Genomic DNA, 6,863 nt, shown 5'->3' with positions numbered 1-6,863 from the left:
TTTTTTTTTTTTTAATAACTTATTTTTAAATACTAACAACTGATGGAGTTAGAATAACCAAACAGTTTTTTTAGATTGAATCCAAAGAATCAAACTGACATATTAAGTAATCAAACAGTTTTTAATGACTGATTCTATAGAATCATTTTCACAGATTTAGGTCAATCAAACAGTTTTCAAGTAGAAATACATAACAGAATTATGGGTAACCAAACAATTTTCCAGAATAACTCAAAAATAAATGTCATTCATCAAAACCACTCTCTACTGAATCTATGTCAAAACAGAAAAATAACTCCAACGAATTATGCAACCAAACACAACCTAAGGTGCACTCCAATAAGCAATTCTCACAGGTATGTCCAAAGGTAATACTCAGAAATTCAAACAGAAAATGATAATAGAGAGCAAAACAGAAAACAGAAGCACTTGTAGTAAAGAGAGAAGTTAAAAACCACTCTTCAGTATCAGTACCCGAATAGGTTCTTTTATACCACCCACACCAGTACCCATACCCCAACCATGACCTGGCTCAACGCGATTCAAAAGCACCCCAGGAACCCCCCCCCCACACACACACATAATAAGGGAGAGTGCCTCTCCAAAGAGCTTGCACCCTTAACAAACATTCTCATATATATGTCCAAGTTTTCATTTATCTCTAACCAATGTGGGACTAAACTTTGTGAGAAGTTTTAGCTCCTTACTACTTCACAAGTGCTAAAAACAAAATAGAAAAAGTACTTTTGAGAGGGAAAGTTGAAATTTAAAAAAAGACCTTTTGATACAAAAGACTAAAAGCTAAATTTCAAAAGACAAATTTAACCACAGTTTGAAACTTATATTCCAACAATTGAAGGAATCCGGTTGTAAACCAAACTTGTTGCACCGGAGCACACTCCAAGAAAAGATGATTTAGGTTTTGAGTATGATGAGAACAGAGCCAGCACCTAGGATCCAAGTGAAATTCTCTTTTGTTCGGCATATCTTGAAGGGATAGTTTTTGTTAAGTTTGTCTCGAATTCTTGATTAGTTTTGAAGATTGACCTGCTCCGACATATTTTGTTGGCACTTGTATGGGGTGCGGGGTCCTGTACCCGCAGTATGGTTCGACTAGATTGACTGCGACCCGATGGGTCAACCCACAACTTGGAGTATATAATGTATTATCATCTTGTTAAGCATTATCATTGTAAGTTGGGGGTTTTTTCAAGTTAGGGTTCCATGGTGAGTTTTCTCGTCGTTGCTTAGTTGTAATTTTTCTTTTACATAGTGAAACATCTTCTTCTTCACCCGATGACATAGCACACCACATTAGTGTATAAACCTCGTTAAATCTCTATGTTTTGTGGATACGATTTTGCTTATTTTTGCATTTCTTGGTGTTTACTAAAACAACTTTTAATGCAACATCTTCTAGATGAGGAATTGTTTCTTTTGGGTGGCGGGGATGAACCAAACTTTGAGCCAGTGTTATTGATAGGGGAACAGAGTAGGGGTGTCAACCGGTCGGGCCGGTCCGGTTTCGATCGGGCTTAATCAGTCTTGAAGACTTTCAAAGGCTACACCGTGTCCGCTTATTTAACTAATTGGGCTTAGTTATTGAGGGCATGGTACACTTTATATTCGGTCGGTCGGCCTTGGGTTATAATCGGACTACCTTAATTGGGTTTTAGTCGAGCCTTAACCGGGCTACGGGCATGTTTAATGTTAAACGGGCTTTAATCGGTTTTTAAACGGGCCCTCTTTAAAATGTGCTCTTATATTCCGGTCCACTCATGCAGGCCCAAAAAAATGAAAATAAATCAATAAATGATACCAAATATAACCATTATTTAAAATGTGAACATGTCTTTACTTTTTAGTTTTTATTCTTTAATAAATTTAGGGGGTAAAATAGGTATTTTACAATCATTAAAGGGTCAGGCCAAGTCGGTGCACAATAGGTCAGTCTCGATCGGGCGTTGTTCGGTCGGTCTCGATCGGGCGCCCGACGATCCAATTAGCAAAATTGAGACCAACCATTTATAAACTGGCTGGGCTCAAGCCCGGCACGTTTAATAAACGATCCAGACTGAGCCGGTCTATAAATGGTTGGTCCTGATCGATTTAATCGGGTCGGGTCACGAATTGACACCCCTAGAACAGAGGACCATTGATAGCAACTGTACGTCGATGCCACTAAGGATGAATCGTTTGCCGTTGCCATCCAAATGACTATCTTTATGGGTATGGGATTTGAAAGTATGCTAAAGGCGATTTCTGGTGCCACGAAAGAAAGATGATGTCACGCCTTCAGGAGTGAGAGACAGTATCAATGAGTTGGGAGACCTGCAGTGGGGCATCTCTGTGAGTTGAGATCCAATAGTCAGACTTACCGTCACCAATAAGGAAGAACAGTCCTTCGTGGAGTAGTTCTCACGCCGCACATACAGACTTCCAAAAAAAAGAAAGAAATCCCTAAAATATTTTTTCATTGGAAAATTTTCTCATGTTTATTGAGTTTTTAATACTATTTGGAAGTCGTGTTGCTCAAGTAAGTTTTTTTCCATCATTCAAAATGGAATTCGTCATGATCAGTTGTAAGGCAAAATTTATCCTTTTTGCATAACACAGAACAATATTTTTTTTTCCTCATTAAAATATGCGTCCAGTAAAAAAAATTAATTTTTTTTTCAAAATTTATTGATTCTGTAAAATATATATATTATTTAATTTATTTTTATATATTTCATTTTGCTTTTAAGAATTCTCTAAGACTTGAGAGCCTGGTTTTAAGTATTGGCATTGGATGGGCTACATTTCGTATCGTATTGATATCGATAGAGATCGATATTGATACCTAATCAATTCAGATAAAAATTTAGTATCGGAACAAGGCTAAAATCATAAAAACCTATTTTTTTAATTGAAAAGTAAAGATAAGAAATTGATCAATCTGGATTAATACCATATTGGCGTAATACCAGAGAACTAAATCCTTACTTGAGAGAGAGAGGGCCTGAAAAATCAAAGATAAAAATAAAATTTTGACTTATATTCGTTTAGGAGATAATTTTTCGGCTAAGTAGGTTTTCATAATGGGGTTGGCCTTGGCTCCTCTGATGGCTTCCATGGTCTCTAAATTGTCCAATATGATATAGTCGACACGGCCAATACGTTACTGATTTTGTTCAGTTAGGACCATGGTCTGATTACATTAGGAAAATAGCACAGACCATGGTTTTCGTTCTTTTCTGACAATTAAAACTTGGGAATAGTCATGGGATTGGTTAAGGTTAATACCATTTTGATATCAATTTGGATTTGCCTCAATCGGATTGTATCAAACAGATCTACCCTTCTTTTTTTTTTTTTTTTTTGAAATTTACATCCACATCCCCTTGCGTTTACCCTTATTACATTTACCCCTCTCGAGTTTCGTTTATTACATTGTGCTCTATAAATTATAACACCGTGAGTAAAGTTTTAGTTTTTGAAATTGAAAAAACTATTTTACCCTTATTATACCTTGAACCAAAATATCTTGAACCTAAAATCCCATGTAAATGATTGTTTTGTAAGTAAAAAAGGAGGGCAAAACTATAACTTCAATGTCGCATGTAGGGGTGTCAAACGGTGTGGTTTTGGTTATTTGGTTTGATTCCGATTTGGTATACATTTTGATAAGGTGAAACCAATACCGCATTGGATATGAATAAGGTGAAATCAAAACCGTTTTCATCCAGTTTTGATTTTAGTGGTATCTAATCGGATTTTGTTATTCGGTTTACAATCGATTTACATGAGGTTAATTATGTCGTTTTAGAAAATGGTTTGTATCCTCTAGGTAGTGTGAATCCTACATATATTAAATTTCCTAAAGAGTCAAGACAATGCACTTTTATTTTTCTAAGGGCAATATACTTTCTATATAAAAGACTACACATTGATAACTAATTAACTAAGATTCTAAAAATTAGGAAATCAAGAAGTGTGATTGTATGAAAGTGAAGCTCCCTTCTTGGCTAGTACTTTGCTTTTTTTTATCCCCTCTCTTTTTTATAGAGACTTGTCGAAATTTAAAACACTTTAAGTTTTTAATACTAGCTGCAGGTTAATCATTGGTTTTTTGGTTTTGAACTAAACTGAACCGGAATTATGGCCTATAAAACTAAAACCGGATCAATTTACTTTGGTGCGATTCGGTTTGGTTATATTTTGACACTCTAAGTGGCATGTCGGGGGTGCAACCAGGCTGGGCCAGGCTAGGATGTGTTGGGTTAGGTTTAATAAAATCATAGCTTAGTCTAAGGTTGATTGAATATCTCAGCCTATGCCCAACATGCTTTGCAGTTCAGTGAGGCCCTCATTGACCTTAGCAACCCTCTTTTTGTAATTCTACAAGCAATTCAGTAAGAATCAAGATAACCATTCCCAATCCATAGGTGGATGGGTGGTGAAGGTGACAAACACTATAGTTTTATGGGCAAGAGAATGCCACCTTGCTGGCATAGGTACATGCCAACCTATGAGAGGCCAGATCATCTCTTGGATCATGACCCATTGCAACAATCACATACCAGTCAAGTGGTGTGGGGGCCACCTCTAGGTGTGGATCCCCACATAATGAGGATCCGGATTCATCGTGTGGGACAATGGGAAAAAATAAAAAACAAATAAAAGAAAACACCCAAGAGATCAGGGAAAGACTGGACTAATATACATCAATCTTGACACATGATAATGCCTCGGATTAGGGGTGTCAACTGGTCCGTCGAGCCGGTCTCGATTGGGCCTAATCAGGCTTGACCACTTAGAAGCCTTGCACAGTAAACATGCCTAGCTTTGGGGGACATGGTATTGTTAATAATCGGGTTAGTCGGTCTCGGGCTTTAATTGGGCTACTATAAATGGGCCTTAACTGAGCTATAGACCTATTTAACTTTAAAATGGTCCTCTTTAAAATTGGTCTCTTAAATGTGCTTGAGGAGGAATACAAAAAAAATGAGGCAAAAATGGACATAGCAAATAAAAAGATCCCATAGTTAAAATGAATTAAGCCAAAGATGCGCAAAGTAACTAAATTACTAAAGTGCTCGATCTTTAACTCACGAAACTCAAATCAATTAAACTATGCCTACATAACCCAAGTTTAATAAGTTCAAATAAATTAAACTATGCATAAAAAATATGAATGTTCATATAACAATTACCACCATCTCAATTGTACATATCACATACTCTTAGGACTAAATACAAATAGTATTAAAAAAAAAAAAATACAAGTAGTATTAAAGGGGTCGGGCTAGGTCGGGCTTAAAGGAGTCAGTTCAAATTGGGCTTGTAAATGTGTCGGGCCAGTTAGGCTCCCATCGGGCTAGGTGGCTGCACCGTGTACTATTTATTTATAAATGTGTTGGGCTCAAGCCCAACACATTTGTTAATCGGGTTGGTTCAGGTCGGGTCATAAACATGTCGGATCGATTGGGCCTACCGGAGCGGACTTGGAATTGACACCCCTACCTTGAATGACTGTTGTGAGTTATCATATCCAGTCTATCTCATCACCCGGTTTTCTCCACCTCCAATGGGAAATATGCCCTTTATAAGGTTAAGATTGAAATTTGAACTGCAATGCACAATCATACTTTTGGTGTCCAAACACTTTTCATTGTACGTGCTTACATGACAATGATTCTCATTATTTTCAACGACTCAAAAAAATTAATATCCTTATTAAGACAATTTATGGCTTTACTTGCATCTCTTGAATCATTTTTATAGGAATTTAAACATACATCCATTCACGTCACAATGTAAATGTCGGCAAAAGTTTTAAAAGATTCCATTACTAATCTTTATGGTTTACTATTGAGTATCCATTAAACTAGCTCCGCATCACTTATCCAAATCTTTATAATTCGAAATTCTTTATCCAGCTTTTGGTGAGCCTGGCAAGATACTCTAAATCTTGGGGCCAAAAAATGATCTGTACATCCACAAATCACCTCAGCATAGCGAAAGTTAACATTAAATAGGACAACAATAACCCAACCAACTATAGCCATACAATATCACGTTAGACAATACCATCATTTAGAAAGTACCGACACAACTAAACATTGTAAATCACTAATCCACTTAGTAATATGTATCGGATGATTCTTACCCAAAAAAAAAAAAAAAATTGTATCAGATGATTATATGGGTTTATATTTATTAGTATTGGTTGTATGGATTAATATGTATCGGTATATATTGATACCATATTCATACCATAATGGTGGTATAAACAGATAATCATTGGTGAGAATGGAGTATTTATCAAGGGGAATGGCATTGTTTGAGGTGTTAGACTCGGATTGGTATCAACACAAGCCGATCTCAATACTTGGCTAATCCCGTATCGATAGGATGGTACGGACCAATGGTAAAGTTGTGAAAAAAAAAAAAATCAATTTTTTAAGAAAAATCAAGGGCATGAGCCGTATGACTGCCAGATCTAATCCATGCCAATCAATATCAGTAACATATCGATTTCTAGGGTGATCATCCTGATCCCATACCATGCACTTAACCATGCGGAATAGGAAGGTTTATTGATCAGTTAATGAAGAATGCAATCTAGTAAAATAAAGTTGCTATAACTTAACACATTTCAAAAAAGAATCAATGTTTAAGTAATAATAAGAATATAAAGATTTGTCCACCATACTCAACCTTAAAATTTGTTGAAGAATCAGCTGCTATGTCAAAGTTTGGAAGTTGTATATCAAAGAACAATTTTTTTAACAAAGAAAATGTTGTTAAAGAACTTCTTCATTTGATCCGACTCCAAAACATACCTGTGGAAGCAATCAATGTAATATTAAAAAAATATA

The sequence above is a fragment of the Macadamia integrifolia genome, chromosome 10, assembly GCF_013358625.1.
Source record: "Macadamia integrifolia cultivar HAES 741 chromosome 10, SCU_Mint_v3, whole genome shotgun sequence".
NCBI lineage: Eukaryota > Viridiplantae > Streptophyta > Magnoliopsida > Proteales > Proteaceae > Macadamia > Macadamia integrifolia.
This window is presented reverse-complemented; position numbering follows the sequence as displayed.